Source organism: Fukomys damarensis, unplaced genomic scaffold, assembly GCF_012274545.1.
Source record: "Fukomys damarensis isolate Sample0158 unplaced genomic scaffold, DMR_v1.0_HiC HiC_scaffold_7, whole genome shotgun sequence".
NCBI classification, from domain to species: domain Eukaryota; kingdom Metazoa; phylum Chordata; class Mammalia; order Rodentia; family Bathyergidae; genus Fukomys; species Fukomys damarensis.
This window is the reverse complement of record NW_022900919.1, coordinates 37715338-37740496: the sequence shown is the minus strand read 5'-3', so window position 1 is coordinate 37740496 and position 25159 is coordinate 37715338. Positions and strand designations below refer to the sequence as shown.

Below are 25159 nucleotides of genomic sequence, written 5' to 3'. Positions count from 1 at the left end.
GAAACATTGTGATAAATATTATAATAGTGCTACTTAAAGGGCAGAAAGAGGTGACATATAATTGGGAAAACCAAGGAAGGCTTCACAGGGGTGGCAAGCCTTGATCTGAGGTCCACAGAACTGAGAAGTTTATCTGAGGAAAAGACAGAAAGGAAAGCCTCATGGCCTCGTGAAAAAGCCCAAGATGTGAATATTCTGTGACGGCTGTGGAACTGCATGTAGTTTTATTATTTACATGTTGTATTAGTCCACTCAAGCACACATAACAAACTATAATAGACTGGGTGGTTTCAACAACAGAATTGCATTGTCTCAAGTTTTGGAGCTTGGAAGTCTAAAATTAAGGTGGCTGTATGGTTGGTTTCTGGTGTGGCCTCTGCTAGACTTGCAGACTGTACCTTTCCACTTGTCCTCTTGTGTCTTTGTTCTGGGCCTACATATGGAGAGGAGAGGAAGGCTGGCATCTCTTTCCCTTCATTTCCAAATACCATCACCTTGGGAGTCAGGGTTCTGTGTGCATAGTCACGGGGACACAGTTCAGCCTAGGTTAAGTGCCCTTCAGTCAGCACGTACCTTTTCTCTGGGTTGATTTTTGTAGAAATATATATCTCATGGCTCATAAAAATTATGTAGAATACTATCATCTGTTTAGCTAACATCTAATAATTTTAAGCACACCTCTTGGTTTTCACATGGAGAGATAAAACAAGAATATTCACAAATATAAAACACTACCTAAGCCAGGATGTTCACCTCTTGACCTTCAAATGTTATTAAACATTGTTTAAGCAAATATTAATTTTGCTTAATTTTTGAGGAAATTCCAGTGGTGGGCTGGAGCTGGCTTATATTAGGTCACTAGGGCCCATTTAAAAAATATTCAGAGATTCTGTGAGCCACTCATCAAACACAGCATTATTAAAAATTAAATTATCTAAACTTTGAGGGAAATACATTATAAGCAAAGGTAACAAACAACCAAAAACCCTCATTTCCTGACTGTTTAACAGCTCTCATTGTCTGTGCACTTCTGTTCCTCCTCGGTGGTGTCTGGATGGTGTCTCTATCTGTGTGCTCTTTCTTTTTCCCTTGTTCAAGGTCATCACTTGGATAGTTTGCAGTTGGCCACAGTGCAAGCACTTATGCAGTGAAAGCCAGCAAACTCCACCAACAGAGCTCTCTCTCTTTTAGAAGAGCCACATGCTACACATTTGCCAGCACACCATTGGCACAGCCTTCATGTTTTCTGGCACAGATTTCCCCAGGATTTATGCAGCATCCCTGATGCCTTGGTCCATTTTCTGTTGCTGATGATGCAGTGCTACAGTCTGGCTGAGTTATAAAGAAAAGAAGTTTGTTTGGGTGCATGGTCCTGGTCTGAGTTTGAAGGTGTAAATCTGATGGTGGCCTTCTTGCTGACAAGGTCCCAAAATGGCAAAGTTGAAGGCGAGAGACAGGGAGAGGGAGAGGGAGAGGGAGAGGGGGATCTAGGTAAATGGGCTTAATTACAAACCCATTCTCCAAATAAGTCGTTAACTTATCACATGAATGTTCTAATCTGTTCATGAGGACAGATCCCTAATTACCTCTTAAATATTCTATCTTGTTCTACTTATTAACATCTCAGAATGAAGAGAAAATTTTAACGTGGGTTTCAGAGGCAGAAAACTATATTCAAAACAGCACCCTCCCTTTAGAAACAAAACAAAACTTTCTATTGAAATATATTACTTCTTCTGTAGCAGAGAGAGGTTGTGCTGTGTGGTTAACTTATGAGATCTTAGATCCTCACCATAAAATATTTTGGGGAAAACAGAAGAGTTCCTTAAATGATAAACCTAGCATTGATAGCATTTTCTAACCCATTCAGCCATCTTCTGCCTGAATATTTTTTCTGCTGTAATATGATGGCCTTCCCATAGCCAATGTAACCCACGGAGGATACTAAAGCTAAAGCTTGCTTCATATATTTTATAGGGGACATTTCTTTCCCCTCTAAAAGTTTTAAAGAGTAGTAAATGCTGTGAAATGGATTCTGGGGTAAGCAGCAGTTTTCATTTTAATTTGTTTTGTCGAAAACATGTCTCTCTGGTGTTGCCCTTTTATACCATTTTCTGTAACAAGTAAGAAGTTATTCAGACTATTAAAATGAAGGGCATTTGGCAGAGTTCACATTCAGATTTTTCCAAAAATTACAATTAAATCATATTTGTAGGCTCTGAAACTTGAGGGCAGGAAGCTATAGTGACTCCTGTAAGGTGGCATAGAGAATAAATGTTAGCCATTAATTTCCTGGCCTGTAATTTGTAAATTTATCTTCTAATTGATACCCAGAGTACATGTGCTTATTAAAGGCCTGCTCATTTATTACTTTCTATCATCATAATATTTTATGAAGCTGTTAAGAGGAAGAAGTAGAAAAGGGTTTTCAAGCAGAAAAGTTTAAGTGATTTAAAGTTTTTAATCCTTTCTCCAATTGAAACTCTGTGCACAAAGTGTTAAGAAAAATTAACCTAGATGGAATTTAAGCATAGGTATGAATAAAATCTGTGAAGGAATCCCAGGCCGTAGTTCTGGATAATTGTGTCTGAAGTTACTTTCTTAGGCTGTTTTCTCTTACACTATCACAATACCTGAGACTGAATAATTTATAGAGAACAAAAGTTTATTTAGTTGATAGTTCTAGAGGCTGAGATGTCCAAGAGCATTATACCACCATGTGATCAGCTCCTGGTGGGGTCCTCATGCCACATTATAATATGACAAAGGGTGTCACATGGTGAAACAATGCAGGTGTGCCAGACAGGGCTCACTATTATAACAAAGCCACTCCTGTGATAACCTGTTGACCCACTCATCTATTAATGGATTAATCCATTCATGAAGACAGAACACTCGTGACCAAGTCACCCCCTAAATGTCACATCTCTCAGTACTGCTGTATTAGGGACCAAATCCCAGCGCATGAAATGTAGGGGGCATTTTCAAACCATAGCAGCCACTGAGCAGTGCTGAGAAGTGTTCTTTGATTTTAGTAAATAGAAGACCACTAGTGGCCTTGGTATTAGTGAGGATCAGTGGAAAGTGAGGGTGGGAACCATCTAAGGGTGGGGTTACACAGGAAATGAGGAGTGAGACAGTTCGTCCACACATTTTTGGAAAATTAGAGTTAAAAGGGAAGCAGAAATCTCTAAAGGTAGCGACAAGAATGCAAGTTTTAAGAGATAATCCAGTTGAGAAGAGATTAATGAGTATTTCTGACTTATAATTCAGTCTAGTTTATCATAAGTTACTAAATAAAATGCTTGATAGGGAAGAAGAGGGAAACGATGCTAATAGTTGGCAGGGTTGTTTTTTTCCCTCTGATGAATAAATATTCAATGAAAGAACAAATATCTTAATAAATATATGGCATAAATTATGAAGGGCAATAAGGATAAAGTATTCTGTAGAAATGTTTGGAATGTAAGGTTATTTTCTTTTGCTAGTGAGTGAATTAATGATAATAATTGTAAAACTCACCTCATAATCATCGGAGCTGATACAAAACACCACATGCCTGCCTGGCTGCTGCCAAGTTAACCTTTCTATAGTTAGACTCCACTGTGCCTGTGATGGCAAGAATGAAAGTATTTTGCACATCATAAATTCATATATTCTCTTCACAGCTTAACTATAAGATTTTTTACTCCTAAGACTGAGTGACTCACAGCTCCAGTAAAGGAGCATATAGACTCTCTCTAAGAAAAGATTCTCATTAGCAGAGCAGAAGAACATCTTGAGAAATAAGGAGACAAGAGAGGAAGGGGTTCCTCCATATTCCTTTAGCCACTCTTAACCAAGAAACCAGAGGGAGAAAGCCTTACTATACATCCATAGGTTAAAAAATGCAGAAGTCATAAAGAAAGAGAAAAGCCTGCACCTTCCAACCTCTGACTTGGAAGATGAAGGGGAAAGAAAGAAAAGAGCAGGACGTGTGACTTTGTATGTACTCTCTTGTATCTGCCCTCCAGCCCCAAACTTGGAAGAGTCAAAAACAGATTTCATGGGCCTCATGCTCTGTGTGTTTGAGGAGGGCTGGACATTCCTGCATACACCGGTAATGGGATATGGGGTGTTAAGGGCACTGGTGGAAATGGAACGACAGAACAAAGAGGCTTCCACTGGTGATGATTTTGAGACTGAGTCACCTGGCCCAGGCCGTGGAGTCTACTTGATCATCACTCACCCAGGTTGGCCATGGACAAGTCTAGAACCCTCAAGGGAGGGCAGAGAAGGAAGCATTATACATCTAAGCCTTTCTCCTCCTTGAGAGATACATTGAATTCCATTAATGGATTTAACCACCATGTGATGGAACTCAAAAATGAGGAAGACAATTTTGATAAACTGCACTTTGGTCATAAGTACGGATTCCTTTAAGAAACTTTAAAATAAATGTGAAGAGTTGGATTTTGAGGGAGCATTAAGGATATTATCTATTTCCCTATGTAGTTAGATAAGTGAGGGCTGTTTCACTTGCTGTCCTGGAAGTGTAGCTCCCTGTGTCTTCAGGGAAAGTGGTTTGGGAAGCATTTCTCCTGTGACTTAAATTGCAGCCAGTATTTCATGGGCAGGCAGCTCTGGGGCTGTGGTAGGCAGTGGTGGCCACTCAGAGTCAATTGAAAGGAAATTGGTCACCTGGGAGCTTTCTAATCTGATACCAAGCTTCCTGGACACTGTCTCCTCTTGTGATCCAACACCTGCTGTGACAAATAGGTGTTTGTAAGGAGGTGAATAACAAACAGCTTCTTGAACCTTAGGTCCCAGGGGAACAAAAGGTAGAGTTGCTTCAGCAGAACACCCTTTGCCTGTTTTCTCCTATAATTCTCTCTGAGAAATTTGCACTCCCTTGGAAAGCTTTGGGAAAAGTGTTTTAGACTAACTTGCACTTTCTTAGAAGAAATGTTTGCTGTTTTCTGTCTTAAAAGGCTCAATGCTGCTGAGTTATAGTAAAAATTTTATTCTGTAAATGTCCGTTTCATACTTAAAAGGTCAAAACATCATAATAAGATTACCTCTAAAATTCTGAAATAGAATATTCCATCACACATACACACACACATGCACACAAATCCACTCATATTAATAAAAGAGGCAGAAAAAAACATTAGGATATGTCTAAAAATTGTAAGAAAAATATAACTAATACACAAATCAGACTGGCTCTTGATGTCCACTTGTGTGTGATATTTTAGTGGGTTTTTCCCCAGAAGTACTGATAGATAATACATGTCCCTGAAAGTGTCCAGTGGTAGCAAATCTTTCCGTACGAGTTGTATATTTTCCCGCTCCCCTCAGAGAACCACCAGGCCTGGGGCTCACGTGGAATTTTTAGAAATATTTTTTTCTTTTTCCTTAACTTTGTACCTAAACGTTCAATTGTTCAGTGTATTGGGCATGATTTGATTGATCGTGATCATTCACATTTCTTCAGTGTTATATTTAAGTCTTAATGGAAAAACAAAAGTATGACAGAAGTCATGTGAGATGTTGCAAGAGCTCAAAATGATGAATAGATACGTGTGGTATCCATCAGCTGTGTTTTATTTTGGTCATCACCTGACCACAATTGTGACTTTTGCAGACATTCAGACTGAGGATTAAAGCTAATTAAGTGGGAAAACTTAGAGGATTTATTTTGAGAACTAGTTTAGCACCTCGATATACAATCTTGGAATTACAGTCCTCATCTATGAAAGAGTAGAGTAGAAAACAGATCTTTTAAACATCCTTTCTCTTATATTTGGAAGGTAGTGAATTTTAAAATAGCATTTTATTTATCCATCCATCTATCCTCACATAATGTGCACTTGCTAACACAATTATTCCTCAATATCCACGGGGCATTGGCTCCACCAACAACCTCACCCCTACACCAGAATGCCACAATCCAGGATGCTCAAAACTCTTATATAAAATGTTGTGCCCTTAGTATATGAACTATACACAACCTTCTGCATACTTTCAATTATCTATAAATTACAATACCTATACAATGTAAATATTATATAGTTTTAATACTATTTATATGGGTTGGAGTTAATAAAAAAGCAATCTCTACATGTTCAACTCAAATGCATTTTTTTCAAATATTTTCAATCTGTGGTTGGTAGAAATATATTTGGGATCCATGAATTTAGAGTGTTGACTTTGTGTGTGTGTGTGTGTGTGTGCGTGTGTGTGAAACCATTTAAAAGGCCTTTTCACTTTGATACTCATTACTTTGAATTAAGTCTGTGTTGGGACTTCGAAGCTTACTGTCTATAAAGTTTATTATAAATACAATGGTGGGGGAGAGAGGAGGTGCCCCTGAATAGCCTTGTTCTCTTTGAACATTGTACCACATGCATTATCCATCTCTTACATTTGTTAATCCATTACTATGACTTCAGCAATAGATTGTCAGATTGACACACCTCTCTTGGTTCTTTCACGCAGCTGTCTCCACTGTAGCTATCCAGATTTAATGTCTCCTATTTTTAAATCCAGTCCTTTTATTTGTTTTTTTGTTTTTTTTTTGTTTTTTTTTGGTACTGGGGATTGAGCTAAGGTCCTTGTGCTTGCCAGGCAGGCCACCGAACCGCTGAGCTAAATCCCCAGCCCAAATTCCAGTCCCTTTAGTTTCAGGTCCTGCCCTGTTGCTCAGGTGTCCAATATGTGGGTAATTTCTGCTCTACTTCATTGTTTGTTCCAGACCTCTTCCCTCTGTGTGTCTTCCTTTATTCGTTTTCAGCTGCTATGAAATGATGGACAATTAAAGGGGGGAGGGAAACATATTAACTGGAAAATTGGTTGTGCAATCTTGAGAGCTTTGCTTCAATTATCTCCAGGGTCCAGGAGAAGCTTTCCCCAGATTTATTCACCCTTCCTTAATGGAGGATTTTTCCCCCGGACTCCTGGCAATGTCTGGTTTTCAGACTGTAGTGCCATACTTTTCTGTTTTCATTATTCACATAAAAATATGTTGGCGGACTCCGGACAAGTTAAATTTACAATTATTCCAAGGCAGGATAAAAACACTGTTGCTAACCCAGGCAAATTTAAGGTAGAGAATTTTAGAAAATTACATCAATAATAACAAATGCTTGACACTTTCACTTAGCAAATGTAGAAAGTGTCCCAGAAAGGTTCACTTACAGGTGATAGAGGGGCCAGGCCAGAAATCAAGTCTCCAGCCACTTTGCTGTGTTCTCCATCCTCACTCTCAACCAATCCCTCACTTCAGAAGGCACAAGCGAAACAAGGAAGATCCAGAAACATCTGACTATTAAATAACTATCTGCTGATCTGAAAACTTATATTTTAAAAAAAGAATTCAACTTGTCATGCAGAGGTACAAGATCCCAACAATGACTGTAACTGTACTGTATCCCTAAAATGTACCAATAAACTCAATTAAAGCTGAAAAAAAAAAGAATTCAGTTAGGTGCTACACACAGTTTAACTTTTGAAAGTCTGTATCACAAATAATGCCTTTGGGTCTATCTTTATATGTAATTATGTGAATTGTAGTATGAAACAATAGAAAACAAAATGCATATTTCTATAGCCTATATGCAGATATTTACTGAATCTGAAGAAAGGGAAAGAATGCAGTTAAGTAGCCAAACCACAGGACCCCAATTGAGATGAATACCTGGAAGAAAAAACTAAGGGCACCAAATTGTTAGTAAAATATGATGAGAAATGTTTTTGCAAGTAAAGAATGTTACTTATCAGACTCACCAGCCAAACAGAGTGCTCAGGCAAAGATTTTATTCCTCAGAGGACTAATATCTAGAGGATGCAAAGAACTAAAAAATTAAACCAGCTAAAATGATAGGCATAGTACAGGCATGGGCCAGAGACATGAACAGACAATATGAACAGAAATATAAATGGTCAACAAATATATATGTGTGTGTGTGTGTGTGTGTGTGTGTGTTCAACATCTCTGGCCATTAGAGAAATGTGAATTAAACTGCTAAGATTCCATCTTACTCCAGAAAGAATAGCAATCTTTAGGAAATCAAACAATAACAAATGCTGGCATGGCTGTGGCAAAAGAAAAACCCTCCTGTGTTGTTGGGTGGGAATGCAAACTAGTACAACTATTATGGGAATCAATATAGAGATTTGTCAAAGTATTGAAATTAGAAATTCCACACAACCCAGCTATCCCCCTGCTAGGCCTCTTGCCCCAAAGAGTTCACATCATCATACTACAATGATACTTGTGTACTAATGTTTACAACAGCACAATTTGTAATTGCTAAGTCCTGGAAGCAGCCTGTATACCCGTCAACACACCACTGGATAAACAAAATGGGGTATCGATATATATTAGAATACTATTCGGCTATAAAGAATAAGAAATTTGAGGCATTTGTATGAAAATGAATGCACCTGGAAAACGTGATGTTCAGTGAAATAAATGAGATGCACAATCTTCAGCACCATATGGTATCTCTCACTTCAGTGAGGCAAAGTACAAACAAAGACAATGATAAAGGATAGCTGGAAAGGGACAAGGGGACCGATCTCATCCAATAGGGAAGTGGTACAAGGGAAAAAGGATGAGGAGGAGGAGGAGCAGGAGGAGGAGGAGGGGAAGGGATAATGAGAGGAATAAAGATGTGCTATGTACAGGAATCCAATAACTCCAGTCAGTGTATACATGATATGCCATAATATGAGCTAAGACAGATAATATCCGCAAGTACAAAAAGGTGATAGAAGAGGAACAGGAGGGGAGGAAAGAGGATTAGAAAAAGAAACAAGCTGTGATATGTCCGGGTAACCACTCCCCAAGGTGATTGTAAACTGCATGACCGCATGAATTGCACACATGTACTAATAAAAACAAAACTTAAAAAAATCCACAGGGAGGCCTCAAAGTGGGAGATTAAAGAGTATCAAGAAAAAAGAGAAATTCATACACATTTCCATGCAAAAAACTATGGATCAAAATCGAAAGTTAGAATGGAATCAGGCTTCCTACCATAGAAAAATTTGAAAGGTTAGAGAGAGTGGATCAAATGCCTCCCAAATTCTACAATGATTTAGTGGAGAATTCTATAGCCAGGCAATTAAGCCAGTGGCCAGGACAAAAACATATTCGGACATGAAACATACCAGACCATCTATTTAGTTTTCTCAAATTCAAAACAAAGCCTATATTTTTGCATATGTGAATATGCACACCTATGAATTTGATTATATAAACAGAAGTTGTGGGATTTTACACATCACCCTTGAATGATAAGTAAGGGGACTGGGATCTGGGAGGTGGTGAGAGGGTGCTTTACAGCTGTTTGTCTCTATTGCTTGTTGGTATGTGTTTCTCAAAATAATGTATTTATGCATTATCTGAGTGATAAATATTTTTAATTTTAATATAACATATGCATTATTAATAAGTTTTAATGGGATATTGTTTAAAATTCCAAGCTTTTCTCCAACTGTTTGTCTGGAACCACTTCTTTCAAGTGCCCTCCTTTCTATTTCTAGCTTAAAAAAAAAAAAATCCAATTCAGGCTAAAAGGAGCCATGACAGTTCCTCCATACAATCACGTTTCTGCTAATGATGCCTTCAAACTTGATTTTTTTTTTTTTAGTAGGATTACAGTGATTCAGTAGCAGTCCTGAAGTCACCTGTTTCCCTCTACCATGGGAAATCCCACGTCTGTTGCCGAATAATTTAAGATAGGATAACACCAAGAAAGCAAAATAGAGACACCTGATTTTCTAACATAAACTCGGCCAGTCCTACAGAAATGTGTTGGAATGCAGCAGTGAATGGGGAAGAAGTAAAGAACACTCAGAAGATGTTGTCCAAAGATAAGCAGGCACCCAGAGAAATGGGTAGAGCTTTTTCACTCTGATGATGTCTACCATATTGGCATTGAGCTTGTACACACACACAGACACACACACACACACACACGCACACTTTTTTTTCATGGTATATGGGCATAGGAGAAAAAAATAAAGCCAATATTATGAATATAATAAAAGACTCATTACCTAAAGGCCACACAAACTCAGAGTATGAATAAACAGGAAAAAAAAAGCTGTTACCACAAGTAATTGCAAGAAAATTGTCGGACTCAAAACTTGATATAGAGTAGAGGCAGAAAAATTTTTTCCATGAGAATTCATCATTACCAGTTGGTCCTCACTGGAATTTGAAGGCTAAATTCACACAGCCTGACAAACCCAGGGTTTAGTAAATTCTATCTCCTAGAAATCCTCTAGATCCCTGGCATAATGTTTGTTTATAAAGAAACCAATCTTTAAAGCATGCCTTAAAGCATTATTGCAGATAAAGTTCCAAGAAATACCACAAAAGCAATCAGAATACAGGCAAAGAAAGCTTCCGTGAGAACCACAGCAAAGAGGAGGTGAGCCCTGAAAGCCTGTGACATTGGGAATCATGAGACCCAGTGAAGTGAGTACATTTAAGATTAGCAGTGTGAATAGAGAACAACTAAGAAAAAGGATGAACTTTTTTAAAAAAATGGTTTTAAAATGTAAAATACAATTTATTTAGAATTCCATGCATAATTATTGAAAGAGTGACAACTGGTAAATTTTGAGAGACCTATAAAATTAGTGTGGTTACAGAATATAGCAGAGTGTTAGAGGGATAGAAAAAAGATGAAAATAAAGTGTTTGTAGATGGTGAGGAGGGGGTGAAGGGAGGGCAGAGGTAAGGGGAAAAAATGAGAATCAAGACCTGTCATGTAGCGGTACAAGATCCCAACAATGAATGTGACTGTACTGTATCCCTAAAATGTACCAATAAACTCAATTAAAGCTGAAAAAATAAAAGAAAATAGGATAGAGAGATTAAGGGACATGAAAGAGACTGAAAAGAGCTTGGAGAGAATGAGAACAAGAGAAATTTGAAGAAGTTATGTTTGAGAATTAATGGAAGATGCTGGGTGTAGTGGCTCATGCCTGTAATCCCAGCAGTCAGGAGGCTGAGCCAGGAGGATCACTGTACATTTGAGGCTACATAATGAGTTCAAGATAAGACTGAACTGCATAGTGAGATCCTGTGTTATGAAACAAAACAAAACAAAAATAATGGAAGAGACAAATTCATAGATTCAGGAATCCCGAGCAAAATGTATAGCTTGCAAATATTTTGTGTTATTACTTATTTTTATTAATGTATATCAGTGATCTATAATAAGCACATTCATTGTGGGGAATTGGTACATACACTTAGCAAATCTTGATTCTTTTTTGCATCCTCTTCCCCTCACCTTTCTCCCATCTCTACCATCTCCCTCCATCCTCAGATCCATTTCCCATTCCCAAAAAGTCTGCCTCCTGTTTCCTATCATCTTTTACTTTGTAGTTTAAGTTATTCACATGTTGAGTTTCTCATATAACAGTGACCATGCAATACATAACCTTCAGTGTCTGATTGATTTCACTTAGCATTAATGTCTCCAGGTGCATCCATTTTCCTACAATGACTCAAAACTACCCTTCTTTATAGAGAGTGATACTCCGTTGTGTATAAATAGCATATTTGCTTTACCCATTCATTTATGGATATATTCATTTATTTGGCTATTATGAGTTGAGCTGCTATAAACATGAGTATGCATTTATCGCTGTACCAGGATGTCTCTTAACAGAAGAGGTAAATGTGGGTCAAATGGAATTTCTATTTTTAGTTTTTTAAGGAATCTCCGTACTTATTTTCACAGTGGCTGTTCTACTTTGCCTTTCCACCAACACTGCAGAAAAGTTTCTTTTTCTCCACAACCTTACCTGCATTTTTGAGGTCCTGATGATAGCCATTTTTTGGGGGAAAAAATCTCAGTGTTCACTTCTTGTTTTGAGAAGTGTCTTAAATTTCCAATTTATTGATTGGGTCTTTATTTTGGATAATCTAAAAATTACAAGCATACAGCAAAGTAGCTGGCAATGTCTTTTTCCTATTCTGAAGGGTTTTCTCTGTTCTTTGCTTTCTTTGCTGTACTGAAGTTTTTTTTTAATTTAGCTTAATCCCATCTGTTGATTGTTAGTACTATTTTTTGTACATCTGGGGTTCTTTTGAGAAATTCATTGCATGCCTGTTTCTTCAAAACTCTGACCTATCTTTATCTTTCAGCAGATTCGGTGTTTCTGTTTTCTGTTTTCACCACTGTGATTTGATTCTAGTACAGGGTGAAAGATATAGGTCTAAAATCATTCTGCTGCATATGGATAACCAGTTTGCCCCTCACTATTTGTTAAAGAGGCTGTCTTTTCTCCAGTATATATTTTTGGCCCCTTTGCTAAAGATCAGATAGCTGCAGGTACCCAGGTGTTTTGTTTTTGTTTGTTTCATTACTTGTAAATTATTTTAAATTTCATATTCAGATGCATAATATTGAAATTTCAGAAACACAAATATCATTTAATAATAAAAGCAATAAAGACATTAATCCCAGCCCAGGAAGACAATAGATCGGCAATGGATATGGCAGGAAAAATTGAGGATTTGCTACCAGCAGACCTTCACTAAAAGAAATAAAGAGGCATGGGAAAAATGATCCCAGATGGGAAGTCTGGAGAAGGGCCAACCCAAAAAAGTTGTAAATGGGTAGATACTTCTAAATGAACACTGACTGTATAAAATATTAATAATATTTTGGGGGTTATATAAAAATAGAAATCAAATATAAAATAATATCCTGTCATTTAAAAAGAGATAATTGGTGCTTGCTTCGGCAGCACATATACTAAAATTGGAACGATACAGAGAAGATTAGCATGGCCCCTGCACAAGGATGACATGCAAATTCGTGAAGCGTTCCATATTTTTTTGGCCGGGGATTTAACTCAGCGGTTCGGTGGCCTGCCTTGCAAGTGCAAGGCCCTGAGTTCAATCCCCGGTACCAAAATAAATAAATAAATAAATAAAGAGAGATAATTGGCATTAAAGTAGCATGAGTATTAATGTTGTTCAGGAAGAATGTAAAGATACTGACCAATCCAAAACTATGATAAATATTGAAATTTCCAATATAAAAATAAAAAAAATCAGTTGTTCCAGAAATGAGTGATAGACAGCTAGCATAACTTTTAAGTTTCTGATATCATATTAGAAATGCTATACCAAACAATAATTTTAGCAGTTGATAGGGACTATTATGGAAAAATATGAAACACACTTAAAAAGCATCAAGCAAGTCCTATTACAACATACTTATGAATTAAGAGCCAATAGCATAAATTAAGAGCCAGTAGCATAAAAATGAATTCTCCTGAATTGATTTATAGATCACATACAATGACCAAAAAGAAAAGAAAAAAACACATTTGCAGATGTAGCAAGCTGATCCTAAAATAGATATGGGGAAGCAAAGACTTGAGAATTAGTGAGACAGTCCTTCTTAAGGTCAGAGTGTAAAGATTTATTGCATATCAGAAACCACTTTGTGATATTAATGAGATTTTATCAAATTGAATATTGGCCCAAATATGCAGCCCATATATTTATGCACACAAATGTGGAAACTTAATTTCGGATAGAGTTGGCACTGAAGATCAGCCAAGAAACTTGGGCTTTTCAATAAATGGTGCCAGGACTGTAGGTTGTCAATACAAAAACATTAAAGTACCGCCTTACCCCACACAATATACAAAATTCGAATCCAGGAGGTTTCAAGATTTACATGTGAAATATTAAAGTATACACCTTTAGAAATTAGCATAGAATAGTTTTGTACTTTAGGGAAAGAGAGGGATTTCATTACCAACATAGAAAACAGAAAAATTTCATGGGAAGATTAGTACCTTGGTCTCATTGAAGGTAAGATATTCTGTCAAAAAACAGTACTTTGAAAGAAGTGAAAAGACAAATAATTGTGACATATAACTTACAAATAATTATTATATTGTATTATATAGTATACAGTATAACATTATATCAGTACATGTACAATTCTTATTGATTTAGAAAAAGACAATGAAAAACTATAAAAACTCAGATAGATGCTTCTAATGGGGAGAAGCACAAATGGCCAATAATATATAAATAGATTCAAGCTCATTAGTAATAAAAAAGCATAAATTCCAATTACAATGTTGTATTATTTTATACATTCACATGGATAAAACCTAATGATATTAAGTAATGTGCATAGATATAATGCATTTGGAGCAATTTTAAAATGATGATAGGAGTGTGAACTGATACATCACTCTGAAAAACAATTGGAAATTATGTAGTAAAGTTGAAGATCTGCAATCTGTATGGCCAGAAATTCCTCACCAATGTATAAATTCCCTAGAGAAGTTCCTGTGTATATGAATTGGAGAATTGGGCAAAAGTACTAGAAAATGAATTGAAAATGACCCATCCATACTTCAAGAGGGGAGAAAAATCATGCACCTGTAAAAAAATGTTACATGACAACAAAGAACATAGAAAGTGTAGTTTCAGTCCTGACGTGGATAAATTCCAGCAACTTGACACAGTAGAAAATAAATAGCAGGAAAATGTAGAGTATCACACCAGTTCTGTAAGTTTAAATGCATGCAAAAAGATCAAATATATTGTTTAGGGATGCAAACATGGTAAAAATATTTACTATTGGGACAAATACCAAAAACTTAAGGTGTTACCTCTCTGGAGTCAGGGAAGGAGACAGGATTTTATAAACCAGTTAGTGAGTGTTTATTGCTTCCATATTCTTTATATGTTAGGGATATTCTATTTTCTTTGTATCTACTCAATATTTAAGAAGTCATCGCTATCTACTGGGGTAATGTAAGTATAATTTAGACAGATGGAATATTTTCAGGTCAGTTTCTGTAGCACTTTTCATTATTCTGGAATGATTCACTATAATTACATACACAAAGTTCAAAATAACTCATCAGTTAAAACTGCTACTCTGCTTAACCCTTCTGTGTGATCCTTAGAAGCTTCTCAGAAGGTGTAGAGCAGAGACTCAGCTTCTCAGCAGGCATTCACGTGGCCTGGTCCTGAGTCTTCCCAACTCCATTCATGAGTTTGCTTGGCTTTTTCCTTCTCTGACCTCTACGCAGGGCACATTCTCTTTGTCTTACCCAGAGCACTTGGCCTATACTAAATACTCAATGAGTTAATGGTTTTTAACCTAAATTATTGAGCAGTTGCAAGTTAGCAAAAAGTCAGTGGCACTTTGTTCCTTGGGTGGCTAGAGGTATGCTCCCATTCCTCTGTGGCTTTGCTAGCACCTCTCTGGTTGGCAGTGACACCCACCACATGCTTTTAGCATCTCATCTCTTTGCTTGTTGGAACGAATGCATCCATCAATCAAAGTGTCCGTGCCATGTAAGATAACCGACAAACAAAATTACATTTTAAAAAGACTCACAAGCTCAATACTTTTATTTAGCATTAAAGCACAAAAGCACAGACTGTTGGGCCTGCAAGTAGGTCACACATGGTATTGAGTAATCCAGCTCTGTCCTTTGCCATCTGGCTACATGAATCAATGTCAGATGGATTCAAATATATCTCTGGAAAGGGGACCTTGAAAAAAAAGTGTTGATACACCAGGAACAGACCTCAGGACAGTACCTGCTCCCAGAATCACATTGGCAAGGTCAATCCAAAGATATCACAGGACAGACGTAAATGCAGAATATAATGATTTTTCTCTACCTGCTATTTTCTTTGGATGTCACAATCTGAATGTTACCTGTCTTTGCTTCATTTATTTGAATTTTATTGCATGCTTAGAAATCCAAGGAAGTTAAGAATGTCAAGATGTAGATGAAGAGGAATGTGTGATAGAAACTATAAGTATAATTGAAGGCAAAAAAGGAACAACACAAAGATGAGGCTGTATATCCAGGTGGCTACTGGATGATTTTATAACCATCAGAAATGTTTTTTAACTGGGACTTCAGAAATTTGGCAACACAGTAGGGACTAGGATTCATAACCATAATTATGAATATTATTTATCCATGTTAACTTTATTCCCAAAAGGAAGGAACACAGTTGACAACAATGTAGATGACACAGAAAGATAAAAATCCATGCAGAATGAGTGGAGAATAGGAGCTGAGGGGAAAATGAGAACAAGAGTATAACTATAACTTGAAGGCAATTAGTAAGCCACTGATAATGTATAGTTCACAATATCCTGAATATTATTTGGCCATGGAAGAGAAACATCCTTGGAGTATCTTGCGATTGCCAGTAAAGTCAGCATTATGCCCTTCCCAGCCCCAGAGGTCACTATATATTCACTTACAGTAGCATCAAATCCTTGTTACCCTCATTTATTCATTCACCCACATTTTTTTAATATACTATATTCAAAGTGCTAGGGTCTAAGATGTGTTGAAGTACCCAAAAGGCTGTGGTAAGTAGGACACAAAGAGAAAGGAGAAGAGCATAAAAAGGGGCCAGAAAGGTAGCCAGAAACAAAACCCATCCAGCCTTGGAGATGTGAGTAGTATGAACTTGCCTTGTGATGGTGGAGGTAGAGAGGCAGGACCTGGTGCTATACTGCTACAGAATGTAGGATAAGGGATTTATTTGGCTTGGTATTTAGTGCAGCTGAAGAATGGTGACCCTATCACTGCCCTACCGAATAGCGGAACACAGGTAAAGTGGGAATGATGGGAGGAAGCTATGAAAGCAACGACAGACACAGTGTCATTGAGGTGTCTAATTAAAGAAGTCGCACAGCTGGGTATCGTGGTGTGGCTGCATCCCAGCACTTGGAAGGCTGAGGCACACTTGAGTCCAGAAATATAAGAACAGCCTGAGCAGTGTGAGAGACCCATGCATTAATAAAACAAGAATGAGAGTGGGGAAGAGATGGTTGAGAAAATGAAGACAAAGAAGGAAGAGAAAGAGAAGCAGAAGATGGAGGAGAAGAAAGTTTGAGGAGAAGCAAAAGAAAGAAGTAGTAGTAGTAGTCTCATAGATAATAAAGTATATCAGTTTGCTAGAGACAAAAGATATAAAGATGGAAGTATACAATAAAGGTATGAATGCAAATGAGCTGAATGGCCTTGGAGCCAAACAGCCATGGACTGAATGCTTTGAAATGTAGCCAAAATAAACTGCTTCTCCTGCAAGTTGCACATGTCAAGTATTTTTCATTCCAGTGACTGGAAAACTAACTGATACACTGTGATTTCTTTCAAATTATTAAAAGAGATTACAGAGCTGCACTGTCCAATGAAGTAACCACTCACTACACATGGCTATTCATATTTACATTAACTGAAAATAAACAAAATTTGAAATTATGTTTTTCAGTCCTACTGGTCAACATTTCTTATGTTCAGTATCTCCATGCAACTTTTGGCTACCATATTTGATGACGCCAATGTACAACTTTCTACTACTGCAGAAAAGTCTATTGAGTAGCAATGAACTAGAGCAGAGATCAAATCCAAGCTAATGACCTAAGGCTGAGTTTTACATTTTGTAACAATTGAAAAGTATTAACAGAAGAATATTTTAGAAACCATGAAAGTAATTTGAAATTCAAATTTTATTGTCCTTAAAGTTTTGCTAAATTCAGATATACACGTTCCTTTATGTATCATCTGTGATTATGCACAATAGCCACATTGAGTAGTTGTGATGCAGACTGTATAGTTTGCACAGTCAGAAATATTTGCCCCTGGCTCCTTACAGAAAAGTTTGCTGCCCAGCTAAGGGATGGAAAGTAGCAGTGTCAAAGATCACTTTAACAGTATACTCTGGGTAGTTCTGGAAAATGAAATTAAAAAGGAGAAGTAAACTGAATCCAGAGCGCATGCCGTGATTTGATTGATGTAGGGTATCTCACATTGTAGGATTTTACAGCAGGCTGGGATGAAGTTCCCAGAAACATTGAATGCAGCCTTTAACGTGTCTCCAGAGGACTTCATTGAACCTTCAGTTTTCTCCTTGCCTTTTTAAAATTTCCTGAATATATTCTCAAAGGCTCGCTGCTCTTTATAATCTACTATCTTCTCCATTGTCAAAAGGCAAATTAAGGTCTCTCAAAGGTTTGACAATATGAAACAAGGAAATTCACTTACCCTTTTGACAGCAGTGCCAATTATCTTTTTAACCTTCTCTTAGGCAAATAGCTGAAACATTGAAAAAATTATTTTGCAGGGGGACCTGAGGCAATCTAGCATCAATCTTCTCTCATTACTACGGTCTTTCCCCATCTCTTGAGTATGACCCTTCTAATAAGATAGTGTCATCCCTTATTGGGCCGGGCTTAAATGTGTGCAAGAATTTTATTAAGTTGTTCGCTATCATAAATGTCACAGAACTATTGAGGATTTCTGCAGGACCAGGATTAGGGGTTCCCTGCCTACGAATCAAATGATGTCATGGCGGAGTACACTCGGGAGCATAGCCAACCTATTTAATGATATTGATGGTTGAGATTGTGTGGGAAGTGTGGAAGGGACACTTTTTCTCTTTTCTTCCCTAATATACTTATAAGTAGTTATTTAGGAAAAGATGACATATATGGCTTTGTTCTGTATGGATTCTCACGTCAGTGACACCTAGGGAATTCTTTGATCTAACAGAACTAGTTTGAGAAAGAGAATCATGATTCACTTCTTAGCCCTCATGAATCCTAGTGAATCACATACATGCTAAATTGTTTCAGTGTCTGCAACTTCTGTTGCAATGCAGCCAACATTAAATGAGACAGACATATACTAGAGCAAGTATAGCAAAGTTCTAATGGTAGAATCTACTTGGTGAGTATGTTGGTGTCCACCATAAAATTCTTTCAACTATTAATACATGTCTGGAGAATTACATAATAAATTGTTGGAGAAAATAATCTCTATAAACAGATTCCATTTAATCTTCTAAATCCTCATCACTAGCTTTTAGCATGCCTGACTTCAAAGACTAAATCATTGGGAAAAGTCTGTGACCCAGAGAATTACTGAGTTTTTCTGGGCCTGGCTCAGGTGGCAGAAATGGAAATCCCCACCTTGGCAGTGGTTCCCAGCAATATCATCCTCATTGTTCCACTCACTGGCCACTAGAAGCTAAATCAGATTTAACACCAAAGCGCAATGTAAGGGACGTGAGCCCTTGGACTCAGAGTCTTTAAAATAATTTCCAAGCCTTATCCTTACACACCTACTTTAGTTTGTTTGCACTGTCATTCTGAACATTGTGTGTTAAATGGGTGTTTTCAGGAGTGTTTGGCAGATGGCGTTGATGATTTCCAATTGACTCACTACAGGATACCCTGCTGAGACCCACATGGTTGGCGGAGCCCATAGACTGTTCCTCCAGAGCCAGAAGGAGCCACAAGTGTGCCATCTGACATTTAGGCTTCTTGGTGGCATGGATTTCTTTTATTTAATTCACTGTAATGTTAAGGAATAAGAAGAGTAGAGCAAACTGTATGCATGGTCCATTGAGTTAAAAAACAACAAGAAAAAGTGCTCAGAAAAGTTTGCACTATTTGGGTTCAGTAGGAAGTACTCCCCGAAAAGAAAAACCCATAAAATTTGCATTACTAAAAGAATTTCGAAAGTACTCTTAAGAACTTGCAGCATAGTGACAGCTTTAGATGTGCTAATTTTTTTTTCCCATGTGAATATCTCATTGTAAGTAGTTCTATCAGAAAATATCATAAAGCTAACCTGTCATTAATAATTTCTTTAAGATTCCTGTATGTTTCATCTTAGACCTCCTTTTAAAATGCTTACACTACCAGTTTTCTTTGATTTATAATCATTGAACCAAATTACGTCCCATTAACAATATAACAGATTCTATCATCACTATGTACATACTCAAGAAGTGACCATGTATTCTGTCTAAATTCATTCAAAATAGAAAGCTTTTTTTTCTTTTTGAGACAGAGTCTTGCTATATAGTTCACTGTATAGTCCAGGCTGACCTTGACCTCATGGCAATCCTCCTGTCTCACCCTCCACAGTGTTGGGATTATGGGCATATACCACCCCTCCTGACTCCAAACAGAAATCTTATTGTCAAAACTGAAAAGCATTTATATAGTGTTCTTGAAGATTAACTTCCTTGGCTCTGAAATTCTTCTAATCTATAATATATAGAACTCTAAGTTTAGAGATTCATATGGCTGAACCTATTTGATAAAATTAAGGCAATCTCACAAACGTATTACTAGACCACAGAAGATGTAGTAAACTCACAGTAAGTGCATTGCCTCAAGCTCATTTATGAATATTCTAGATAAAACTAAACTTAATCTTTTAAATATGTAAAAGCTCATGAGAATCTACTGAATATGTCTCCATTTATTGATTATAATAAAATCTATTCTGTTGTTGCTACGATAGAATGTTACAGACTGAGTAATTTTCAGGGAACCAAGTTTATTTAGATTACAGTGCTGGAGGCTGGGAAGTTCAAGGTCATAGTAGCAGCATCTGGTGAAGGCCTTTGTGCTGTGTACCAACATAGTGGAAGGTGGAAGGAAAAGTGAGTATATATATATGAAAGGTATGAGGGTGAACTTACTTTCATAACATTCATTATTGCAATAACTGACCCACTCCTGCAATAATGACACTACTCCATTCACAGTGTCTCCACCCTCTGCCAGTCACCTCCCACTATGTCCCCCTTCCTAATCCTGCCACATTGATCAAGCATTCAACATATGAATTTCGGGGACACAGTCAAACTGCAGCAATGTATCTGGGCAGAGCATAAATACTAGTGCAGGCTTCACCTAAGTAACATAGGAAGATGCAGCATCTTCTAGGTTTCAAACTTGATCTGCAAAGCGAGACTGTTCTCCACAGATAGAGGTGTCCTCCACTGTCAGAGCCACAGAGGAGGTGTGCTTTGTTGCTGTACCACACATCTCTCCTGTGCAATAGACAGTCCCATCGGGCTTCATTATAATGTTGACCACAGGTTAATTGGTGACCTTTCTTTTGCTCTGTACTTATCTAAAAATCTCTTAGCTCTCCTTGCTTTGGCTTTAAATGGATTATTTGGCCTTGGTTAACCATGTCCTGGGGTCACCAATAAGAAGGTCAGGTCATTATAAAAGAGTGAAGACCTCAGGACATGCCTTACATTGGAATGCTGACTAAATCCTGTCTGTCCTGTTTTTTTTTTTTTTTGTTATGTGTCTCTTTTTCCTGAAAGCTATGCTCCAAAATAAAAGGTTTAATTAGTAATTCATTTTTTGATGAATTAAAATTTTTAAATAAATTTCATAAATATAGTCCAATTTTTCATTTAAATTTAATTTTCAAGGCATTTTAAAAGTCAGTATCACACTTTTGAATTCACTTAGTAACTATTTCTTGACATTGGGATATGAACTTTAATAGACATTTTATTGACCAAAGGATGTTAAGGACTGAGACTTAAGTGGTTCCATTTTTAATAGCAAAAAGAAACTATTACTGGCTGTAATAAAATAGAGTGGCCTTAAAATTTCAGTAGAACAGTTGTTTATACTCACACAGAGAAATGGAGATTTTTATAGGATATTTAAATAAATTGTGGAACACTTGGCCCTGAAAATTGCCCACTCTAATACTTTAAACAAATTAAATTTTGTTTAAAAGCTTCAGGCCTCCTGATGTCTGGGGAAGGTAAAATGACTGTCATGGGTTGTAGAGGGTAGGAGTAGGAAAAACTGAGAAATTCTAAACTGGATGTCTTCACATGTCCTTTTGCTACATCATTGCTTAAAACCTGATCTTGATGGCCACTGACATTTTAAAACCTCGAGTGCAAAGTACAATGTATTCCCTTTCCATGGATTAGTGCACATGAGGACTCTTGAGTGGATTACAAGAATCCCATCATAAGATTGTGCAAAATAAGAAGAAACAATCAAAACCTAAAGCCTGACCGGCAGATGACTCTGTCTAAAGAAAACATTTGATCTTGCTTTCAGTGCATGGTTTCCTGAGCAAAGATTTTTACCGTAATTAGTAACTGTTTAAAACTTTACCAGATGAGTGAATCTGAGTCCCGAGAGTTCATTTATCTTGATGAGAATGGCCTTTGTCCCTTAGAAAGAACCCCATGTCAGCAACTGGACAACATCAAAGATTGCTACTGTGAACTCATAATAAAGCCCAGTATTTTATCTAATCACAATGAATTGAGTGGAGGGCCCCCAAAAGTCATATCTTTACCTTAATTCCCAAAACCTATGAATGTTACCTATATGGAAAAGGAGTCTTTGGAGATGATTCTTACAATGAGAAAAGCATTCTAGTTTATCCAATGGGCCCTAAATTCAGTGACATCATGTGTCCTTAGAAAAGCAAGGCAGTATGAAATTGAACACAGATAGCAGAGAGGAGGAAATGTCACTACAGAGGCAGCAATTAGATTGGTACAGGCCCAGCTCAAGGAATGGTGGCAACTACTAGAAGGTAGGAGAACTGATTCTCCAAGGGCATATGGCACTCATGACACAAGGACTTCAGACTTCTGGCCTCCAGAACGATGAGGATAAGTTTCTGCTGTTTTAAGCCATACAGTTTTTAGAAAAGTTGTTATACCAGCTACAAGAAACTAATACACAGCAATTGATTCTATTCCTTCCATTTATTTTTACTCTCTCTAGTGCATGCTTTTCCTAGTGAAATACATGAAATATTTTTTCTTTCATGTTTTGCATATTCTTCTGTCTTATTCTGTATAGCTGCTAGTATAGACCATACAGCCATATTTCCCGTGGGTTGTACATTTGAAATCTGCAGACCTTAAAAAAAATTTGACCAAAAGCAACTGTGGACTAGTGAATGGTTTTGTTCTCTATTTATTCAGTAAATACTGAACATGTGCTTAAGTGTCAGGCATCATTAAGAGTACCAGAGATACAGCAGAAATAAAATGCTCTGCTCTCATGAAGTCTTCAGGAGCAAGCAATAAAATAAAAAAAAAATATATATATATATATATATTTGGCATGTTGGGTGGTAGAAAAAACTATAGGGAAATTAAAGGAAAAGGAAAGATAGGAAGAAGGAAATTTCTATTCTTAATAAGAAGCTCAGGCATGTCTGTAGACTTTAAGGAAGGTAAGGGATTAGTCAGGGTTCTTCAGATATCTCCTTTTGGTTTTCTTTCTCTGGAGAACATTGACTAAGTCATTACTTTATATAAGGAGATTTACTGTAAGGAATTGGTTTGTGTGATAATGAAGGCTAGTATTCAAATATGCCAAGCTAGAATACCAGATCAAATCCAAAGCCCTGGGTGTTGGACCATGACATGCTAAAGTTCTAGTTAAAAGACTATCAGGAGGAAAAATTTCTGCCTTACTCAGAGGAAGCTCAGCCTTTGGTTGCATTCAGGCCTTCAACTGATTGGCCAGGCCCACTCATATGGGAAGGGTGACTTGCTTTATTCATTAGACTGACTCAAATGTTACATTTATCCTAAAACTCTTACAGAAGCACCCAGACTAATATTTGACTATATGGACACTCTACCGACCAGTCAACTTGACACATGCAATTAACCAACAGAGGAGGGCAGTTGAGCAAACTATAAGTTATTTATGGAAAGAGTTTGCAACGCAGAGTAAGTTTCACTAAGGTCCTGGCTTCTTCAAAGGACAAGACAGTGAGTGCAGACAAAAGGAGATGAATAACAGATGAGTTCAGAGAGGTCTCAGAGTATAGTTACAGGTAGTCATGGCTGACCGTGACAATGGTTTTTTGTCTACTTTTTGTTATTTTGCAAGGATTTATTCTAGAGTTTCTACCTTTCTCACATTATTTTCCTTGCATGGGTATTTTTTCCAGTTATACATTGAAAATCTTATTTTAAATTCTTGAATCATAGGCTTTAGAGATCTAAGCTGTATATAAAGTACCTTATCAAATCATATTATGATTTATTTATGGAGATGTATGCACATACAAAATGGAGAATTCCATGCACACCTGGGTCACTAGCCTATCTTGAGTCCAGATATGTTGAATTCATTCCTGGACTCTGAGTGCAGCTGCCTGTCTCTAAAGACCATCCAAATTATTGCAGATATACTATGGAACCAGATTCTGAGTGTTTGTGTTTCATAAACTGCATCACAGGTCTAATCATTTCTATGTAGATGTCTAAGAAATGTCAGCCCAGAAGGCATAGGAAATGATGTAGCACATGTGCCTACTGACGTGACTGACAGAACATCTTGGTCAATGAGCTTTTTCTGCATAATAAACCAACTCAGAACTTAGAGACTCAATAAGAACCACTTGTTGTTGTGCGCAAGTCTGTGGATCAGCTGACTTTCCTGCTGATCTGGTTAGGTTTTTGTTGATTCCAACTGCTCTTGACCTGGCATCTACATATGTCCATCTGGTGGATCAACTGAAGACTGGCTGGATAAAGATGGCCATATCTACCTGTGTGGCAGCTGGCCCGCTGGCAGTTGGGACAGCAGAATGAGTGGGTCCATGTCTCTCATCCTCCAGCAGGCTAGTCCAGACTTGCTCAAGGCCAGGAGCTTATAAGACCTGGCCTCAAAACTGGTACAGTGTCATATTTCTGACATATCTCACTGTCCAAAGTGAGTCAGAAGTTCAGTTCTGATTCAAGAGGTGAGAAAATAGATTCCATTTTTTGATGAGAGGAGCTACAAAAGAACTGTGGCAATTTTGACATCTATGCATGGTATGATATTAAATTTGGGGCATGTTCACTTGATTGGGTGACAAGATGCCCAGATGTGGTCAGACATTATTCTGGGTGTCTCAATGAGGCTATTTTTGGGTGGTTTTAATATTTGAATCTGTAAACTGCACAAAGTAGATTGTCATTCCTTCTAGTACTTGAAGATTTAACAAGAACAAAAAGGCTGAATTAAAGGAACTCCTTTAATTGAGTTGAGACCATTGACATGTTTTGGTGTTCAATCTCAGACTAAATTATCATCTTTTCCTGGGTCCAATCTTCCAACTACTAGAATGAACTTTCTCCCATTGTCTTCTTGGTTCTCAGGATTTTGTACTGAGACTGGAAGCGCATATGAGCTCTCCTGGGTCTCCAGGGTAACAACCACAGACCTTGGGCCTTCTTGGCCTCCATAATCATGTGAGCCAGTTCCTTCTACTAAGTACCTTTTCTTGGTTCTCTTTGGTTCTGTCTCTCTGAAGAGCTCTGACTAAT

At 37.4% G+C, this 25159-nt stretch overlaps 1 protein-coding gene and 1 non-coding gene across 2 annotated transcripts in view; both read left to right on the top strand.

The window, feature by feature from the left end:
- The window catches only part of Plcb1 (phospholipase C beta 1), a 690814-nt gene that overhangs the window by 623073 nt on the left and 42582 nt on the right, over window positions 1-25159 (top strand). The gene's annotated exons all lie outside the window — the stretch shown is intronic.
- Window positions 12744-12850, top strand: LOC117285251. The gene has a single exon (XR_004516234.1). It is a non-coding gene; the product is annotated as a U6 spliceosomal RNA (small nuclear RNA).